Here is a 22,509-nt window from a genome sequence, read left to right on the forward strand (position 1 = left end):
TACATTATATGCAATTAATGTACTCCCAGTGAGTACACTTCATCTCAAATTACTGGTTTCCACCCTTTTTAACATTAAAAAAAAAAAACCTCACAGACTCAAGATATCGATTTTACTTGCAGCATCCATTGATGGAGGAAACAATGACTAAGAACTACAGTAAATTCTGTGACACCTTTGTGATGCTTCTAAGCAGATTTATGTTTCTATTCTAATCACAGGAGACTCCACACATGTCCAAAAAAACCTGTAGAACATATGTGTGACAAACGTCAGTTTGGGGCCCATGTGAATTTGAGAAACCTTTGCCGTAACCCCAAGTTTCCTCTGAGGTCTGCAGCCCTCAGAGCGGGAACCACTCTCCTAGAGGCTCAGAAATAACACAGCATCCAGCGGCTTTCTGTTGCACAGCTGGGATCCACCAGAAAAACCGAGGGGCACAATCGGTTTCGATGTTCTTAAAATTTTTCAAACGGAATGTAGAGCTGTTTCAGAGCTCTAGAGAATTTAGAAATCTTCCAATGCAAGTCATCCATTTTAAGCTGAAAACACTGAGATCCAGAGAGGTTGTGTTTTTACATCCCTAACTACCAGGTAACAGCACAAACTCAATACTTCAGAAGTTTTGATTATAGCCCACTGTGTGTGTGTGTGTGTGTGTGTAGGTGTAGGTGTGTCTAGGGCACTTTTAAAAAAAATTAAAAGCCGTATATAAACTTCTTTCTTTCTTTCTTTCTTTCTTTCTTTCTTTTTTTTTTTTTTGGCCAACCCTAACAAGTATGATGCAAGATTGCTCTGCACAGTTCTCAAGCAGCACTCAAAATCTTTTATTACAATGGTCTTCTTTTTCTCTCTTCAACTTTTTTTTTCCCCATCAACACAGTGACAAGATAGGGGTACTACGTACATGTTTGGTTTTTAACATCACTGGTTGAACACAAAATCCAGTTAAGATACTCCAAACACTGCAGAGAAAATAAAAACCTGAAATCTATTTTCATCACACTTATAAATGTGTGCGTTCTTAAGCGGCTGGAATTTTAAATATATTTTCATTTCTCCTCATCTGGAGAATTTACATGGTTGTGAGAAAACCTTGTTGAAACCTTATTTTGGTCTTCATGGAGCATAATCTCCACATCTCAGACAGCCTGCAGCAGCCTGAATCCCATTTGCAGCTTCCTCTGGGGCTCCGTGAAGCTCTATTAGTACTGCATATTACACATAAGTTACTTTTAATGCTCTTCCAAGGCTTGTTAAATGCTACACAAACTTTACACTTCATGGCTCTAATGTTTAACTTATCCACCAGTAAGTTTGAACCCACAATTCATCCAGTTGTTCATGTTGATGACTTCCACCCATCGCTATTTCTAAACGAGTTCTTTTTTTTAAAAGAACTAGATTCTGATTAAGAACAGTTACTGATTATGTACAGGAAAAGAAATACCTTAAACCTCTGCCCCAGACATTTGATAAGGTAAAACCAAGGATATAAAGGTAGTGGCTTAATAATGTTATTTAAACTGTGACACTTATTAATAGGCACAAACAACCTATTCAAATGTGATGCATTAAATGTGAGTGTTCTACTTACTGGGACATTCCAGTTCCTTCTACCAAAACAGACCTAAATGGGATGATTTGAACAGGTGAAAATGTTTAGAATCTACTAATTTTTTCTTTTGGAAGGTGAACGTAAAATGTACTATTTACAATATACAATTCATAATACTTTCTGCACATCATTCCCCACCCCCCCAGATTGCATTTAGATTGCATATAATTTGGATTTGATAGAATTCTGTCCCAAGCTTCATGCAACCTAAAAAAAAATCACAGCCTTTGAGGAAGAGCAAATAGCACTGATTTTGCCTCACAGAGGACATTTTTCTTGGCTGAAGTTCTGACAACATTTTATTTTCAGACAAGTTTTATTAAGGTTTTTCTTTCTTAGAACAATAATCTCACTTAAAACAAATATATAGGTACAGATATACGCCCAAAAGTATATGAAAAGTGATGAAACCCTTCCTATTCCTAAATGTCACAGCAATGGTACCATCAGTTGCATTTGGAAGGAAAAACTTTAATGTTTCTTTCCCATCTTCATTGCTTAACGTCAGTTAAATCGTATAATTACTATGTAATTATGTGTTCTTAATTTCTATTTAGGAAGAAAATTTCAAACATTTTTATTTTGGGACATTCAGAATATTATGAAAACAACCAGGCTTACCATGTTTATCTGTCAGAAGTGCTCTCTTCAACCATCTAAGCCTCACTGTATTTTAGTAGGGAATACTCTCTCTGATATCAGGTTATTTCAAAGATACAGAGACAAAACAAAAACAAAGAAGATTAAAACCCCAGAAAAGATATATTTTGGAATTTAAGTATTTTTAGTAGATTAAAATAATCTTCATGGAATTATTCAGCCACGGTAAGTACATGTCAAACAGTGTTTGGAAAATAACAGTGGTATTTTGTCATTATTCTAAATTTCATAAAAACGAGATTTCCGAGTATACTGCCCTTTTATTTTACCTTAATTTACAAGCAATTTAACAGTGACCTATTTATGTTTTAAAAGCTTTGCTAAGGAGATAAAGAACCAAACTATTTGAAAAAAAAAAAGAGGTGAGCAGTGGACGTTTTTCCTTTTCACGTAAATTTTATAGCGAAAAGAAGTCTATAGATAGGTAAGAAAATGCCATATTTAACAGAGATGTATCCAAACCTGACACAATCATAAACTTCTGAGTACTCCCTAATACACTATTTTAGTCATCTGTTTAAAGGGGACATCATATTTAAGATTCTTTCAATAATTATTTTAAGGAAAAAAGCAGCACCTTGACACTGAATCCTATTTGTATAAATTACAATAGCACAAATTTCTCACCATTGAAAAAGAACTTTCTGTGAAGAGATGACTTAGTCACTGGGAATTCTCGAAAAGAAAATTAATATGATGTCGTCAGAATAACTGAAACTTCCACACTGTTATTTTGCACACTGTTCTTTTGATAGAATCGTTAGAACCTGGGGGAGGGGACAAAGAAAATACACTAGTCTCACAGACACCCACATACTACCCCGTGTTCAGCGCTCCCACTACCAATAAGAATGGCGTCTGTGGTAGCCGACCTTAACCAGTGCCTTCATTAACCAGGACTAAGTGGTAATTAAGACCATTCCAATTAAGTTTTAATTTTAAAAAAATTAACTGCAAACTCAGTCATTCAATAAAGAGTTGTAGTCGTTTGGTGTGTTTCTAGGCGTAGAATATAGCAATTTACTATTGACAAGCACTAACGGACGAGGTCATTTCACAAGTATAGTGTGGACAAAGGTGAACCGGGCAACTGATGAAATCTGTGGCCAAGGCGAAATAGCAATCTCTGAGCCAAATGGTAATAAAGTTACTGAAATGAAGCAATGTAGTTTCTAAACTGAACTGTCATAAAGGAGGATATGGGCTTCAAACTGGCATGTCAGTAGTAATTAAAATATTATTTCTCTTTTTTAAAAAAGTTCCAAATGGCGTTAATAGTCTTATCGATTTTTTTATTCAGACAGCTAGAAGTGAGGTGAGAGGAATACTGCGGAGCGGACTGTAGGGGAGAAGGGGGCGCCATAGAGGTTTGGAGGGGGGGTGCAGGGGAACTCTGTAAGGGCAGAAAGAGAAAGAAAAAAAAAAGTGGACATACTAAACCACTGGAGTCTATGAGTGCTTCCACAAATAAAACACTGTATTGCCCTAAAGTAAAAAAGTCAAAGGGATTCAGAAGTTATCACATAGGATATGAATGCTTACCCAAGCAATGGCTGCACACAGACTATACTATCCACAAGGACCGAGGAAGTTTCTGTGAGGCAAGATGACAAAAGTCAGGTTCTCAAAATAGATTTCTCCCAAGGAGTCCCGAGGTATTCTCTACACGATCCCTTGTGGAAATGACTGGTGCGGCTAGTCGAATACTTGGTCAGTTTGTTCAGGTAGGGTCCCACTGATATCGTTCGGTGCCAGCATAAATAAAACCCAAAGAAAATACATTCGTTCAGTGTGCCTAGCTTTCCCCTACTAGGAAAGATCGAGCTCCCTGCTAACAGGAGATAAAACCTGTAATAAGCTACAACTGGTATCATTTTTGCTATTCTCATGTTGAAAATAAAGCAGTGTGTGTGTGTGTGTGTGTGTGTGTGTGTGTGTGTGTGAGAGAGAGAGAGAGAGAGAGAGAGAGAGATTGAGAATGGCTTCCAGGAGACATTATTGAATCACAGACCTTATGGTTAGAAATAGTCAAAAGATCATCAGACCCAGGATCCTACTTTACCTTAAATAAGAGCAAGAGTGCTTTAAACAGACGGGAAAGCCATGTCTAAGATAAAGAGCTATGAAAATGGAGATGGTGCTTCTTCGTATGGATGCCAGAGTGTAAATCCACATGCAGTCTGTGTGTCCCAGTGAGGACTCAGCTTCCTCAGAAAGCCAAGTTTCCATTTGCACCACATAAGTTGGCCCTTGGCAAGCACAGAGAAGGAATACATGCACCCTGCTGTAAGTGAGCTGTGCAGCCCCAATCCTCTTCTAGATACTCCTTAAAAACCAACACACTCCTCTTTACAATGAAAGCCTACCTAAAAAGTAGTATTTAACCATAAAAAGAGCCTCTATATCAGTTCTCTAGGTAATCCACTTTGTAGCTAGCTAATTACATGTGATCATCTTTCACTTAATTGAGCCTACACTCACATTATTCAAAATTAAGTGATTTGTCTAAACAGAAATAGAAAGCACAAAGCAGTTCATCTGGAAAGGACACACACAAATCACCAGGGACCTAGGACCCAGGTCAGAGCATCAAGAGGACCTTAGTTTTAATTTGTAGGAGAAATGCCAAAAATGTGAAAATTTCTGTATTTTTTTTTTTTAACTCTCCTTCGAGGCGTGATCCTAAGTTACAAGTTCCAGCATTCCCCACCCAGCTGTTGGAAGCCCAAGAAGCGATTTGCTGTGTGATGGAGGGATCTGTCTGCACAGGACTTTGCAGACCTCAGATCCCATTACCGGAGAAGCCTCCTCTTGCCAGTCTCTGCCCAGTCCCAGTAAAGCAAAATAAACAAATAACACATACTTCTGGAACGAAAGCTGGCTTTTCTTCTCATGTCTATGAGCAAAAAATAAAATGATTGTTTTAAAATAGGCAGGCCAATCAATTTATTTTTTTCTCTTGTTCTTGGAAGCTCCAGGAAAAGGAAAAAAACAAAAACAAGCAAACAAACAAACAAACAAAAAACTACACTGGCCAGATGTAAATTATTTATATTTATTTTCTTATGGCTTTACAAATGTTAACATATGCTGTCATATGACAGCCCATATGGAAAATAACAATACAAATATTAACTGAATAAGAAATGTCTGATTAAAACTAAGAAGCAATTGACTGTGACTGCTTCTGTTCTAGGAAGCACAGGGCAAGTATTTGTAAAATCTTCCCTGAAGTTTTGTGCCTGCTACACAGATTTTTTTTTTTTTTAATTCTATGACGAAGTAGTCATGTCAATTCACGTTGCAGTAGTAATCATTAGAGATCGGCAATTAAAACACCCTCCTGATGCAGAAAGCAATTGTGTCAATGGGCAGCCTCCATTTTTAGGGGTTAGGGGAGTTATCCAGATCACTCTCTACCACTGTGAAATTTCAGCCTAAAGGTCTACAGCCCTCAGAAAGAATACAAAGTAATATTTAGCAAGGATACAAGCTCCCCCACTCATGAAAAATAAGATTAAGCAACCTCTCGTCTGTCCTTGGTTTATTTTGCTTTTTATTTTGGTAAGGCTAAATGACCTTCCGCCACAGGAAATAAATCTGTAAGGAGCTGAAAATCCTAGGCAATTAATGCACTGGCCAACAAGTGAGTCCCCTCAAATTATGGTTTGGAACATGCCAAATGCACATGGAAATGCGTCTGTGAAAAGCAAGGGCAAGGCAAAACACAAGCTGACTTGCACTGTTACTGGAACACAGGATTGAGTTTAGTTCTGGGCAAGATTTCAGGCCGCCTGACTGTGACATAATAGTGTCAGGTAAATGAAAGGTTTTATTTAGTGCCAATTTTAACAAAACCCAATGTTTAACTTATGACACAATAGGGATTTGGAGGTCTTCCTCGACACCTTAAAAGGAAGTGGACCAGAATCCAGCACGAGATGAAGGTGCTATTTCATCTCCTACAGTTCCCACCCTCACCCCAGGTAATAACTTATTTATTGATACGATGAAGACCTATAGCATTAACCAAAGAGACACAATTACAAGATGACACGGAGTCAGCGTTCACCTATACACAATGGTTTCTCGGACTGTAAAGAACCATCCGTTTAAATCTGTTCATTTCATCCAAACTCCTTATTGCTTCACTAAAACTAAACCTACGCACTTGTGCACATGCGTGTGTGCATAGACACACGCAACATGAGGGGAAAAAAAAGGGGGCATTCATTTTTAACCACAGCGCTGCAAGAAAATCAAATATCCTTTTTACTCCAAAGGCACTGCCTGGATTAGAAGACGCTCACCGCTTCTCAAAGCAAGACCAGTTACCATAACAAATGCACATTTTACCAGCCTTGGAATTCTAATTGTGTTTAATACAGTTTCATGTTGCATCAAAGTACAAAATCAATACCAATTGTCCAGCACACAGGAAAAATGGAATCTATAAACGGCTGTTATTGAGTAATTAAACACCTATTATTGTCATGGGTAGTGAAACAATGAATATGATAAGATAAATTTTTGCAAGAAAATGCTGCAGTGATTAATACCTCCCTACGTATTAAATAAAAATGACTGCCTTTTGTGCAGTACCGCTGGCAGAAGAGCGGGGACGCGGGAAGTAGTTGCCAGTGCCACAATAACAGGCTAACCTTGAACTGAACTCCTTTCCTCAAGAAATTAAATGCTGTAGCAGGACTTTAAATCCCCCCACTTAGAGCTCATTTGTGCACCATGTAACCTGCAGTTCCTGAAAAGAACTGATTATCTTCCAAAGGAGATTCCCTTTATGATTTCTTTATGAATGTGTATATTGTTTCTACAAAAAAAAAAAAAAAAGTATTGCAATGTCCAAAAAGGATAAGAATATTAACAGTGTAAGCAAGGCAAAGAGACTTATCCTCATCGGATCCCATTTCTACTTCCAGGAATTCAAGAGCAGAATGCAATCTGTTATGGAAAAATGTACATTAGACTGAGAATGAGGGTAGAGGAAATGCCTATTTAGAAAAAGGGATTAATCTGTTAGACCGATGCTGACGCTTCTGGCTATTCTGTTGCCTGAGTTCCTGTATCTTTCTGGGTCTCTCTCTCTCTCTCTCTCTCTCTCTGTCTCTCTGTAGAATAAGCATGAAACTCCTCAGTCCAGAGCCCCCATCCCCTCTATACACACACACACACACACACACACACACACACGCACACTCCCCACCCCACCCCATGGTTCCTCCATCGCTTTGCTTTTTTTTTTTTTTTCAACTTGAGAATGATGCACCAGGAACAACTACAAAGTACAAAAGATGAATCTATGGTTGTGACACTTGTAAAGGGTAACCCTATTTCACAAGTGAGATGGGACAAAAAAGAAAGAAAAAAAGGCCACTGAAGCAATAACTGCTCACTGAATTACCATTAAATTGTAAGATTTACAATCCGATGGACAGTAAGTGCATATCTAATGGAGTTTGTCCTCTAAAGGAGTATAAAGTGAATCTTTGCAGCCTAAGATGGGTGTAGGTGATATATGTTTCTTTTTATCTGTGTTTTTAATTAAAAACAAAAAAAAGTTCAAAACACAACAAAAGGACCCGTTGATGCAACACCAGCAAAGCCCTGAGGCAAACTTAGGAGCCAACCTAATTTTAAATGCACTTTATATTAACTATTTTCATTTTCTCTCAAACTGAAATCACTCTTCCAAATACAAAGTAAGATACATAATCAAGTAAGTAGAGCAAAATGGAAGACATGCTATCTTTCAAACAGCATTAATACATGAATAGTGAAACTTTTTAAATTGTTTAAAAAAAAACCAAACCTTAAGTCCACATGATTGGTTATAAATATAAGTTGTGAGATTTTTTTTTTTTTTGCTGAAGGCAAAAATTAAAGAGCTTATTAGTAGGACTGTGTCATTTAATAAAGACAAATAAATTCTTCTGTTGACAACATGGAGAGAATTCAAATATGATACTAATGTGATCAAGTATCAATAATATTATGACTATGTTCGTTTTTCTTAACACAAACCACCCCCAGAAAGGAACTGACTATTTTGGAACAAAGTCACCTAAAATACTTTAATTAGTTCTTTGGTAATCATTAAAAGCATTTTCCAATCCTCATTCCCTGTGCTGCTTTCCAAAGTAAACATTCATGAAATAATGCCCATTTTCTACCTCATGATAAACACCTAATAAAACATATCCGGTCAGAGATTCATGCACATGGAGAATATTTAACAAAAGCTTTCTGGAATAGGAAAATTGATACAAGGTAGCATAAGTAATACTATGAGAGGATTTATTTATTTTATTTTGATAAATAGGTGTCTTTTAAGTAGTATTTCAGAAGTCACTGTCCTTGAATCAAATAAAATGTAAAACTGTTATGCCGATTTTGCAAACCTATGCTTTGCTCTTCTCACCTCTCCCCCACATGATCTGAATTTTATTTTAAAGGATTAACAAGTAACACATTTGATCAGCAATGATATCCTTGTTCTCTTAAACCTTAGTGAATCAAGTTCGCTAAAGGTGAAGTAGTGGAATTATCAGTACAAGTGGCTATGTCATCAGAGCCTTCAGAAAGGTGCTATACAGAAATGCCTAAACAAACAGCAGCGTCAAGGATTTTATATATGAGATAGATACACACAGGTCTCTCTCTTTCACCCACCCACCCACACACACACACACACACATGCACGCACATACACACACACAGCCTGCCTCTGGTTATTAAAAATATGAAACTGATTCACTGCTGTATATAAACCAAAAGGCTTTTGCAATCCCTCCCTTAATAACTTTAACTTCATTGCCAGTTTAAATGATGTACCATTTTCTGCCCCCCCCCCCGCAATCCCCACCAAGATATTTTTAAAGATTCTCTTAAAAAATCAGTTCGTTAAAGCCCCTCTCTATGCTACAGTAAGCCGGAGAATTTCCAGCATCTGATGAAGACCAGTGGACCACCTGATACTTTTTCAGCAGAGTGATAAAATTAAAGGATGGCTTTGATTTGCTTGAAGGATTACTTCCCTCACTTAATTGTTTAAAGTGCACAGTATTAACACAAAGAGGGGGAAAGAAGAAAATGAAGAAGGTGACTGTAGAGCCCGAGCTAATTGCAAGCTGATTAGATTGTGCCATGCAGGAGCTCTCAGTCCGTTACATACCATCACAAGCTCTGGTGTTTTCCACCCTGCTGCTGCAGCAAACAAGCTGATTTGCTAACAAAGTGGTCAGCTCGGGCACTTGCACAGCGGCTCACGGGGTCCACAGACGGCTGCTCTCCATGCAGAGAATCTCAAGCTCCATTTTCCAATCTGATTACACGGCATCTTGTTCCAGCAGCCTTAAACCTTCATGGCAGTTTACCAACATTTTCATCACTTTTTTCTTTTACAAAGCAAAAGAACTGATAAGCTCTCAGGTACCCAGGATTTCATAGTCAATGGCTGGCCAGCAGCCAGCATTCCCTCACCACACAACTGTTTCGGGCCACACTGCATAAAGCAGACAGGATTTACCAGACAGCACAGAACTAGTAGAATTTTGCCATGTGTACAAGTAAGCAGCATGTTTCTGCCCTTACGGATCTCAACTATTGTGCCTAATCACATCTAGGAAATACAGAGACCTAATAAGCGCCCTGCCTGCCCCCCCACCCCCATAAAAAAGAGGTGATGCAAAGCAAACCAATAAGCATATGGCCATGAATTCACTATTACCCTAACTAACATGCTCAGGAACTCTGCCTGGGAGATGGAAAGCACTAGTAACTGTTTTTAAAAGCCCTGGTTTGACAACCTGAACCAGTTACCTCGGTGATGAAGAAAATGGTCTTAAGTGACTTTTCATTAAAATCAGAAATGTTGAGGACGCCACAAAATAACCAATTAGCATCTTAAGACTTTCCCAAGCCCCTAGAACTTTAAGAAACAGTAACAACAATGACGACAACGACAACCCAAAAGATGCAGAAATGAGGTACCAAATTTATCATCGGAAGCCCCCTCATGAGAATTACTTACTCCCTTTAATTCCCAGAAATCACATCATGCAGTTAGCAAGCGGGAGGTTCAGTGTAACGCATTCCCATTCAAAAGTTTAAAACAATGACTGCTGCATCATTTCAGGTAGAACACCTATGTGTAGATGTTTCCTCCTGTGTAATATTTTTAAAATTCATTTTTACCTATGGCCCATGGGCATATGATACAAAATAAACACGCTTCCATTCAACCAAAAAACAAACAAAAAAATAAACAACAACAACAAAAAAGAGTAACAGAGCCACCTCTCCCCTCGGCCAATAACTTTCTAACAGAGATAATGAAAAGAAAAATGGGCTTTAATGGCTGTGGCTATTCCTGGTTCATTTTTGCATAATATTGATCTATAATAAAGGGTCTGGGAGGGGAGGGAGGGAGGAGAGGAGTCTACAGTTATGGGAAAAATGTAGGCTCACATGATGCCTTGGTTCTCCAGCTCACCAGTGCACTGACCCTCTGTATCTCGGAGTCATTAGCTGGAGTCCCAGCCCTGCCTCCAGGAGGGGGGATTTGAACTCACACACCGAAGTGGGGAGATTTGGGATTTTGAGCATGCCAGACAGAAGGGTCATTCCTCCTCACTGATGAGGAGGACGCTTGTCCCCTGGGGAGGGGAAAACTGGATGAGTGACTGTTCCAAGATTCAGGCAATGGATGTGCTGCTGACTCAGGAATGGACTCTGACAGCTACCCCCTGCTTCAGTCCAGCGCTCGGAGTGGAGAGTGGTTTTAGGGCAGCCGCACCGACAGGTACATGCAAAAGTTAGGGGGGAATGGGAGAAAAGGAAAGAGGGAATGAATGAGCAAGTGCAACAGCAGCTCTTTCTTGAGACATACCCGGAACATACAAGAAATAAACATCTTTCCTATTGCAAGTTGATATTGCCCAAGAGATAAAAGATGTGTGTGTGGCTTTGCATATTTAGAACACCCACAGCACTTCTGAATGGACTTTAAGAGAGGACATGCATTTTAAAAACTCACAGACCAGACTCAGTGTATCTCCACCACCACGATACGGCAAAACCTTCTAAACTCATAGAAAGTATATCCACACAGCCATATCTGTATGTGCATGTGGGTGGTATCGTGCATAAATGACTGTCAACTTAAAATGCCATTCTCTAATTTATATGCAAATTCTACCTCTGGTAAAATAAAAACATATTTTAAGCAGCTTATAGTGCCAACACATTATTCCCACGAATGATTCCTAGTAAACTATTTATGCCAACTGTTTTTTTTTTTTTTTTGATTTATTGGATGGTGAACGAAACCACTTAAACTATAGTTGCCTGTATGAATCAGTAATTTTCATGTTTCTAATTAAAATGTAAACAGCGTAATGAAGACATCAAGTTTTTAGGCAAATGTCTCTTCCCGTGCCACTTGGGGTATGGTAATTACTGGAGCAGATCTATGGATGCTCCCGAATCCTCTACAAGTCCAGATTAAAAGCATTACTGCTAAACCTGGCTTTTTACACGAGGGAATTGTGTTCTCTAACCCATTCCCAGTTTGCTTACAGATGCACATTGGCACTACCTTGAAAACCTAGTCATTAAAAAAAAATCAAAATGGAAAATAACAAACTAAGTAATTTATATTTAAAACGTTGATTATAAAATATTTACTGGCAATCAAAATGCTGGAACTAGATCTACTCGGATTTGATTCTCTGCCATTAGCTTCTTGAAAAAGGAAAGAAAGGGGAAGGAAGGGAAGGAAGGGAAGAAAGAGAGGAAAAGAAAAATAGCAACCAAACAGTGTCCACCCTAAATTTCCGGAGCCCGGATATGGGTTGTGGGGTAGAGGGATAAGCTGATTCCAGATTCCAAGATATTGTTCGTTTCCAAGATTTAGTTTGTTTAAATGAAAAAAAAAAAAAAAAAAGTACACAATACACAAATTAGCAACATTTAAAAATAATATATAACCCATGGGATAAAAATGCGCCATTTTCCCCTCTCATACTCAAGAATGTAAAAGTACCTTTGATATGAAGCTGTAATCTGTCTTCATTTTTATTTCAGCATCTACTTCTCTCTGAAATTCGTCAAAATGTATCCTAAAGCAAATGACCTCTTACACGTGCTGAAGAAATACATCACCTCTTCTGCCTACAACTGTTAATTGAACCTCCCTCTGAAGCCTCTTTTTCCAAGTTAACCAGCACACTTGCTTCACGTATCACTACCTAGCCCTTGAACAGTTTCTTTTTCGGTTATCATTCTGCACTACCCCCCTCCAAACACCTCTCACAACTACTGTGGCCACACCTGCAGCTGAGTGGTCCTGGCTGAAATTCTTGGTGAGAGGAAAAGTCTACAATGTGTAATAAAAGGAGGATGCTCCTTCTCCCCTCCCGCCCCCACCCCTGGACTCGAAGTCCACAGACGGACTGATAGGGCCAATTTTCATATTATTTTTACATAAATGCCAGACAAGCATGTTGCTGAGGTTGGCTGTGCAATTGAAAATGGATAAGAAATGTGAGTGTGTCGGAGGTGACGTGAGGCAGAGAAAGAGAGCAATTTTTGCACTGTTATGTTTTATTACTAAAGTAATGCCGACAAATAAATATATATCCTCCAACGTGGGGTCAGAAGGAATGTTTAATCGAAAAGCATTTGCTACCACTTTTCCATCTGAAAACATATAAGCTTTCCTTTCCCCCACCCCTCCCCCCTGGGCTTTGGACACAGAGACATAGTATTTTGGGGGTGGGGGAGGGGTGGGACATGGAGAGAGAGAGGAGACCTGACAGAGGCATATTTTGGTGATGTTTAAAATTTTTCTTAACACCTTTGGGGGTTTTCAGAGGGAAGGAAAGCTGATTAAACAAGGCCAAGTGTTTTGTCGGCTTAAGGGTGATATCATAGTTGTGTTCAGTATCAGAAGTGTTGCGAGTACAGGCATCATTTCTATTCGCTTTGTGCCAGAAAGGTAAACACTGGATAGCATTGTGGATTAAAACAATAAGAAATCCCTTTCCTCTCAGGCTTTCAAGGCCGTGTTAATCGGGTGTAATTTTTAATGAACAGTAGCTGCTTGGTACTCATTCAAGACATTTCATTAGAAGGTTATTCATTTAAAAATCAACGTTTCAACCATATCAAGCTGTAACCTTTCTTGAAATGTAAATGAATGGTTTAAATGAGAAGATTAATAAAGAAGGGATGTTCCCATTCCAAGCATGGCATGCTATGTATTTTTAAATTTGTCTATGCCAGATGCTGTCAGTCAGAACAAAAAACTGTCCAAGCAGACAATCTGTGCGTCTGAATGTTGATCATGTTGGAAAGTACAGGGGGGAGGGGGGGGAGTGTGTCAAGGATTCATGGTCCTTCATCTTTGCAGTAGAGCAAACACGTCTCTCAGTATAGCGACAGACAGCTGCTTCCACTTTCTAATGTGCCCTAACTTAGATCACTGAAAGAATTGTCAGCACTCAGAGAAACACACAAAGATAACACAGCCAGCTGCCATGGAGGGGAAAAACAGCACCGCTCAGAAGAAATGGGATTTGTTCCATTTGCATGATGCTGTCTCCCCTGGGCCCCTTTCTTTCAAATCCAAAGCACAAAAGACAACACTTAACATATTTGCTTAAAGATGACAACCTCATGTTGATTTCATTTGGATGTAACAGTGTCAGGATTACAGATATAAGAATATATTATATCTGTAACAGAGACTGACAAATGTTCCCATCAGTGGAACTGTCTGATTCATCTGCTTATACAGCCATTTTACCATCCCAAGGGTGCCATCTAAGTAGTAACTTTAGAAGACTGAAGGTCTAATTTTATTACACCACATTTCAACCTACTAAACAATATTATTTCTAAAATAGATCATTTTTATTGGAAGTCTCCCTGATGAAAAATCCAGTAGACACCAGAGAATTTATGAACTGTATGGGTCCTTTGAACTCAATATACTGCCCATTTTAAACAACTTTTCTTGCTCTATGACAAAATCTCAGTATCAAACAAGGGAAGGAGAGAATATGTGTGTTTTGAGTAACTAACTATATTGACATATTAAACAGATTTTAGAGCAAGGAGGGGGGAAGGAGAGAGAAATCGATCGATTGATTATATGGACAACTATAAAACCAGGCCTTACTTGGTCCATCTGTATAAATTCATTGTGACCACTTATGTCTGTCTATTCTCATGTATGTCTTCCCTTAATGCAACACCTGTATTTCAGTAGCAACTATATGAATAGTCATTGCCCATCAGTATCTCTTGGACATATACTCAATCTAATTTCCAGTTAAGGTATTCTTCAGGTAGAGGATAAGACCAGAGACTGATTTAAAGCTAACTTGGCTAGCCACAAGTCATAATTTGTACAGCTTTGGCAACCAGTATTCCAAGCCCCTGTATTTTCACACATCTTTATTCTATGTGGCTTAATGAATTTTGGCTTTATGTTTTAAGAAAAATAGAGAGATCTGGGATGATGTGATGAAATAATTTTATTTGCATCTACAATACTCTGACTCACTTGATTGGAATTATGGGGACAAGGATGGAGACACAAGGAACAGGTAGAGAGGAAAGACCCTCTCCCTTCATCTACGCTGTTCGCCCATGGACACACACATACACAAGCACACACATAAATGCCTGGGCACATCCAGTCCCACAGCCCAACCAACTGACTTTCCATAATGAAATGCTGGCTGCCCGTACTCTTGCTTTGTCCAAAGGAAGCTCTTCGGCATGTTGCTATTTACTTGCAACAGTGTAATCCACTCATTTGGTCTTGTTTTATAAAATAGAGTTAACTGCTATATGTGAAATTTCTGCACAGCAGATGGTTTCCAATCATTATTTTCCATTTGTTTAGTTTCTAGTCAGAACATGAAAAACTGTGGAATAGTAAGTAATGCAAGGAAAACTAGCAGCCTGCGTGATAACCCAACCAGTGCCAGAAGACGCATTAAAAAAAAAAATCACTTTTATCACACAGTATATCAAAGCTAAATATAATTTTGAGGAATGAGGGGAGGCTATTCACCCCATCCCCATCCATAAAGGAAAATGTCATTTGAATAATTTATTTTATTTCTTCGTATAAAATCCTCTAAGATTTAGCCTCTCCATTTTTTTAAGTGATCAAAGTTTCTAGAAGCAACTTATTATAACCATTAATGTTTGTCAGCACCCAAGCTGAAATCACTTTCTTTACCTCTAAGTGGCCCAGTTGTCCAACAGAAAATGGGAAATAGGAGCCATTTGTGGACAAGTGCACATGCACAGAAAATTAAGCTGTAAATATCTGGACCGGGTTATTACTGGAATCTGGAAACATCTGGGGCTACAGAACAAGCCAAGCCCCATTTCCACAATGTCCAGGTAATTGCTTAAATGATTTATACCTTACGGTTTCTATTAAAAATGTCTTTAAAGAGAAACATTTGTAGGCTGGGTTCTGCAATAAAAACTGGTATCTGATTTCACTTGCACAAAAATCTCGTGAAAGATGCTACATTTCTTCAAGGACATGTGCATGACTACACCAAACCCTGGACAAAGACGGGGCTGGAAGAAGGCGTGGTCAGTCGCTCAAAGAAAATGATCCTTGCAGGAAGGCAAATTTTAAGTGGCTGATTTGTGATTGGTTTTTACTCTAATTAAAATAACCCATTTAAAAAATTCTCTTCGTGCACCCATGACAAATATATTCAAGCCATTTGAGGGTACACTATACTTCATTATCCATTTGCAATTTCAGTTTTAACTAATTCCTCATAAACCCTGTTTACTGAATCTTTGAATGAGTATCGTGCCAAATATATCCCCCAAGGGACAAGTAAGTGCCACCTCCCAGATAGATCTGGGCTACTTAGTCAAGAATCTGGAGTGAGATTTAAATTGGCTCACTTCGATGGTGTCTGAATGGAGCTACCAACCGGCTACTCAGAAGGAAAAGAGCTGTAAGTGCTGTCATGTTTCCTAGTTGCTCTACTGAATACAAACACACACACACACACACACACACACACACACACACAAACAGAGCTGTGCTCACTTGAAATAATTTTACGTTTCATTTTAGGTTTAAGCCAAGAGGACAAATATAGCCTCCTTGGTGTTCTTCAAGAATTGTCATGTCTAGGCCTAATAAAAAAAAAATCAGTTAACAACAACTTTCAACTAAGCTTCTGAGGAACACCCCGTCCCCCCTCAAAAAAAGAGTACAACAATTGACCACTAACTTTTCATCAAGGCTCTTATTTTGTGGTTACCAACTTACATTACTACAGTCTCTGGGAAATCACCCAGTTGTCCTCTGGGAGGACTAAAGGAAAAAAGGCTGACATTTGAGGTACAAAAGATCGGCATGGATATTTTTATTTAGTTAGCTTAAAACCCCACAACTTCCTGAACATAAACGTGGCAGAATTTTAAGCTATGTCTTTTATTTTTTATTTTTATTATTTATTTATTTATCTATCTGACAGAGAGAGAGTGTGCGTGCACAAGCAGGGGGAGAGGCAGAGAGAGAAAGAGAGAGAGAGAGAGGGAGAAGCAGGATCCCCACTGAGCAAGGAGCCAGATGTGGGATTCGATCCCACGACCCTGGGATCATGACCTGAGCCAAAGGCAGACACTTAACCAACTGAGCCACCCAGGCGCCCCTAAGCTATGTAGCTATGTCTTTTAAATCTTCCCTTGATTTAGTTTGGTTTTTGGAAAACTACCACTGCAAGGATTTTTAGTTCATAATTGTTACTCTCACTCTCATGGACTTTAACAATTTTAATTTGCTTAGTTTATTGAATGGTTTCCAGAACACTAGTAGAGCTGATTTAACAAAGGAACTAAACATATTATTTTAGTCAACTGCGAAAAAGCTTTTGGTACGTTTCAAAATCTCTCTTTTTCTACCTACAATGTCCTATCCTTCTATACTACTGAAGCTCTCTGCTGAAGATGCAGTGTTTTCATGCAATTAACTAAGCAACATTCGTCCACTGTAGCTCACTTAATGGCATTTATTTGTCATAATCCAGGTTCAACAATTAGCATTGCAGACATTTCTTCTATATGGAGTGTATGAGATCAACCTAGATTTCAGCATGAAGTGGTAAGATAACATCTAGAACTTTCCAGATCTGAAAAACCCAAATTAAAAGAAAACTAGTGAGCTTCCAGTCAAAGGTTATAGGTTGCCTTGGTAAAATTGTGTTTCTAAAAGAATGACAATAGATCCTTTGGGGTTTTTTGTTTGGTTGGCATTTTTTGTTTGTTTGTTTTTTGGGGGTTTTTTTGGGAGGGTTTTTTTTTTTTCCTGATTTCTTTCACAAAGCACGGTGAAAGAGTTCTTTTCTCTGGTACATCCATCTTCAGGATCAAAATACACAAATATAAAATAAAAATTTTGTAAAATACTGCCGACTAACTCACTATCATTTCAACACTTTGATCAAATTGAGCTTACCCTAGAAAATTTTGCAATTCCATTTGTTTTAACATTAGTGACAGCTTTGAGGAAGAAAATGACCCTTCATAAACACACAAACCTGACCGGTAGTGCAGAGGAACCACCAGAAGACAAGGTCATTGGGTGTAAACCCCGCTAAATTGCTTACTACCCAGTATTTAGTACAACATAAAGTAACAATGTCAGACACTATTGAAATATAAAACAAAAATATGCCAATTAAATAAAATGTTAACCAAAGACATTCACAAACTGCAGAATCAAGGAAAGTCTCCTATCAAATGCAGATGAACTAGTTTGCATCTCACATCATAGCACCCTAATACCATGTAGTCCCAAGGAAATCTCTTTTAAGTGCTACTGGGGCACAGATCTGCACACTGCTTATTTATCAGAGAAAAGACAAAATAGAATGAAATGTCTCAGAAGGTGCTGATTTTCTATGTTCAACCAAGGCTGAATAACCCTATTTTGGCAAGAAGCTGATTTGGAAGTCTCCTGGTCTAGTATTTTATGATTCGGTAGCCTCATTTTTTTTTTTTTTTTTTTTTTGGACTGCAAACACACAAGGGGAAAAAAAAAAGATGTAGAAAGATTTGAAGCCATTTGTTACTACTTTATAATCAAAACAGGTTATGCAGTTTTGTTCTAAGATTTTTCAAGGTATTATTAGAATGTTCTATTTTTATAAAATAAACGCTCTTCTCTCCCGACACATGAAAACTGAATAAATGATGGTAAACTCCTTTCTAGGCATATAATTAATTATAAAACTATTTTTCGGGATCATGAAGTCTTTCCTTGGTAATTAACTTACATGAAGAGCATAGAAATTTCACTTTTTAAAATGAAATATACAAGTTTAATACATCTGTTGTTTAAATATTTTTTAAAAGTATCTTCCAATTTTTTAAAGTAAGATTAATAAAAGATTAACCAAGTGATAGTCTCCTATGCTTTTATCAATTCAATTCACCAAACAGTTATTGGACACCTATTACAGGTCTTGCACTGTACAGGCATGTTGAGAAGATTAAAAATAAAAAATGAATTAGATGTGCTCTGATCACAAGAAGTTTACAGGTTCATAAATGAGAAACACAAATGCCTTGCAATCTACAGTACAGGAGAGATGATGGCAAATGATCAAAAGAAGATTTTTTTTTTTAACAGCGCTTAGGGAATATCAAGTAGATATTGAAATGGATCCCGGTTAGGGTGGTTCAAGGAAGTTTTCACAGATGATGCAACACTAAGTTAGATGTCAAAGTCCTGGTAGGATTTCAACAGGTGGAAAAGAGCATTCCAGGGAGTAAAAAGAGGAGGAATAAAGACTAACTAGACATAAAGCAGAACAAAGATAGAATTGCTTCCCTTTCGATAAAGATCCAAACTTCATACTGAACGGTAATTTATATACATATTCTAAAAGGATTTGAAGGGCCTAACTCTGCTACTGCTTAAATTAATCTGCTTTGCAGTCTATTTATATCTCTTACGGAAAAAGCACTGGCTAACTAATACTCATCAACTCTCAAGATAGTAGAATCGCTGACATATTTGCTTGCAACCAATTAGTAAGCATATTTAATGAATGGTTACCATCCCCCTTGAAGGGTTTAACGAAATGATAAATGGTCCTTGAACTTCCTTCATTGTTTCCAAGACAATTTCTTTAGTTTCTTAAAGAGAAACAAAAAAATCTTTTTCATCAGCCACTGACCACCAGCAAGGTACCAACTTACTCAAGCTTATACTAGTCCATGACCAAGCAGTCACGGATTAAATAGAATTGGAAAAAAATCTTTAGAGTCATTGGATCAACTCTCCTTCTATAAAAAAGTAAAGAGGCTCAAAAAGGTTGAGTGACTTGCCCAGGGTCACAAATACAATAGAGTCTTAGCTTTTGCTGACACTTTTCTTCACCACTTTCACTTTCCTGAGGTACTCCTGCTAGGTGGCGGCAATGTTCTTAAAATTTTTCATAGATTGCTGTTGAACTTTGCCAGATAGTGAACTAACTCTAGTACATATAATCAGTATATTTAAATTCTGAATGGGTATCTCTAATTGTCTTCAAACAGGAATAATATTTTCGAGTAGAGAAAATTTAGGATCTCATGAAATGCATAAAGTTTTGGTTTAGAGACGAGGTTCTTAACCCCAACTTTATATCCGATTCATTGGGGGAGCTTAAAAGAAACTGGGCATCCTCTAAACTTCCATTTAACTGGTCTGAGGTAACTTTGGCACGTTTCTTGGTTTGTTTTACTTTGGACACTGAAGTACAGCTAGCATGCAGAGTAGACCCAAAATTTCTCATTAAACTTTGCTCAAAGCAAATCAAATCATACATCTACCTTAATGGTTTGAACTCTAATAGTGGCAACAAATGCATTATTTTCCAAAGAAGCCTTAAAAAAAGATATACCCCAATCCTCAATGGCTTTTCTTCTGTAATCTCACTTGTGGTCTAGTCAAATTGAGTATGTTGAGGGAGAAAAAAGAGTTTAAGAGTAACATGAATCATCCTGAGAGGCATGTATAATTTTCACACTTTTTCAAATTATGAGAAGAAAAGAGGGAGCAATAGCTCTTTTAATTTGTATGATCACAAATCCCATATATTCAAGATTTGATATAGAATGTGTCATTTTTAAAAAGGGGAGTATGATAGCTACATGCTATTTACTGTACACTTCACTAATTCTTAATAAATAATCAGTTTTCTCACATAATTATATTAGGATTTGATTTTTTTAAATTGCCAGTATCATTTTTAGAAACCATCATGTGAAGAGCACCATCACCCTTTGCTTTCCTCAACAACTTCCCTAATTTATTTCCTTCTAACTACTTCCCAATTCCTACAAGTTGTCTTTCACCTGGTGTCCCTGCTAAAAAATGCATTTATACTTCCTCCCACTACACAGCTCAATATCCTCTTAATTAATTCAAACTACCTCCTCATGGCGTAAATATCATATTCTAGCAGCTCAAGTGAAATTTGATTTTCCAGATGATCAAATAAGCACCACCCTACAGATAAATACTAAAAAACAAAAAGAAAAACAAAACGAAAACCCAGCTCATCAAAACGGTACTTGGGTATGAGTAAAACTGGGTCCCAGCAGCGGAAAGATGGAGGAGACAGCACGGTTCCCAGCACGTCTGCAAATAGCAAGGTAGGTAGAAAACCTTGCTCTCCCTGACCCCAGCACAAAGACACCTGCACAGTTAGCTGTTAGAAATTATAGATGAACACAAAAAAAGATACATGTTTAGGAACACATGTGCATTACAATGATACATCAGCAACACCTACCATACTAAAGTTTAGGAATAGTGACATTTTGTAGAGTAAGGTCCATTCCAGAGAAACAGAATTATATTGGGGTAGAATTGTGGATTTTTGTCCATCGTTATAAGTAAACTATGCCACATGTTGTGTAGTGTTCTCAGTAGGTACTTCTAAAGACAAACAGTACAAAATAGTTTCCCATTTAGGTTTTTTTACTTTGATCTTAAAACAGAATAAAACGACACAAAAATAGAACAAACAAGCAAAACAACCATTAATGAATTGTATGAGTTCACTGAGGACTTCTTAAAAGGACAAAGGTATAATAAATATCTTCCAACAGTAGAATTTTTTCCTAATACTTTAAATGCTTAAATGTTATTGATAAAGATTTCACACTCATGTTAAAAAAAAAAAAAAATCCCCAAAGGAATCCTGCAAATGTGCAGAATTTTTCTTTCTCAAGAGACACTTAGCTCAGTCTCAATATCCACTTCTGCGTAAGAATCTTTAGTGCCACTATCCCACCATCATAACTAAATTCATTTTGATGACTCGTTGATTGGTACTCTTGTCATTACATAAAGCCTATTTTTCCAATTAGGGAATCCTTATTCTTAGTACATTTCAAATCCTCCCATAGAAAGAAAGAGTACTGTTCATGTAGGTATATAAAATTCCAAAGGTGGTGATATTTTCTCCTTCTAGTTTGTCAGACAAAGATGTAGGTCATACGGGGTCCCAAAGTCTCCATTTGGGTCATATCAGTATTCCCCCTCAAAAATGTGGCTTGATCTTCTGAATAATGCAAACGAAAATCCCTCTTTAAAGAATTTTGCACCAATACTGCTGGCATAGGATACTGCGATCCGGGCAGGGGATTAGACCCCCATCTTTTTTAAGTTGGGCCTAAAATTGACTCCAGATTTGTGACTCATGAAGGGAGAGTCAGTTTTAATATAGATATGCTTTAAAAAGTAAAAATGGCTATTATTCTTAACAAGTTACATATTGGATATTATTCTTAAAAATGACTCATAAAATATCTTTTTAAGTACTTAAAGTCATGAATATGTTCTACTCTTTTACCTTTGCTTGAATGCAATTTTTCATTTTCCAGGAAAGGATACATTTTCTAACTAACCCCGTTAACCTAATTACTCATAAAGAAACACCCAAAATGTCCCTGACATCAGTACCTTCACAAAGAAATGTATCTATGCACATGCACGAGAGCATATTCCATTTAGATCATCAAAACTGTAATTTTTATTTAAAAGATTCCTCTCCATCCATGTAATTCCTAGCAGTAAAATCTATCAAAAGCGCTTAGAGTTTGCAAACACTAAAGCTCTACCTATGTTCTTATTTCCTCATTCACAACTTAAACTCAAAAGT

At 37.6% G+C, this 22,509-nt stretch overlaps 1 protein-coding gene across 3 annotated transcripts in view; it reads right to left on the bottom strand.

The window, feature by feature from the left end:
- The window catches only part of FIGN (fidgetin, microtubule severing factor), a 131,473-nt gene that overhangs the window by 99,518 nt on the left and 9,446 nt on the right, over positions 1-22,509 (bottom strand). Inside the window, exon 1 of one of the 3 annotated variants that reach the window (XM_032355771.1) lies at positions 3,821-3,843. The exons of the other annotated variants lie outside the window; for them this stretch is intronic. The gene's annotated coding sequence lies outside the window, so the exon portion shown is untranslated. Of the gene's footprint in view, positions 1-3,820; positions 3,844-22,509 lie in introns of those variants that run through there. 3 annotated transcript variants of the gene reach the window in all.

This window comes from Mustela erminea, chromosome 8, assembly GCF_009829155.1.
Source record: "Mustela erminea isolate mMusErm1 chromosome 8, mMusErm1.Pri, whole genome shotgun sequence".
Taxonomy (NCBI): domain Eukaryota; kingdom Metazoa; phylum Chordata; class Mammalia; order Carnivora; family Mustelidae; genus Mustela; species Mustela erminea.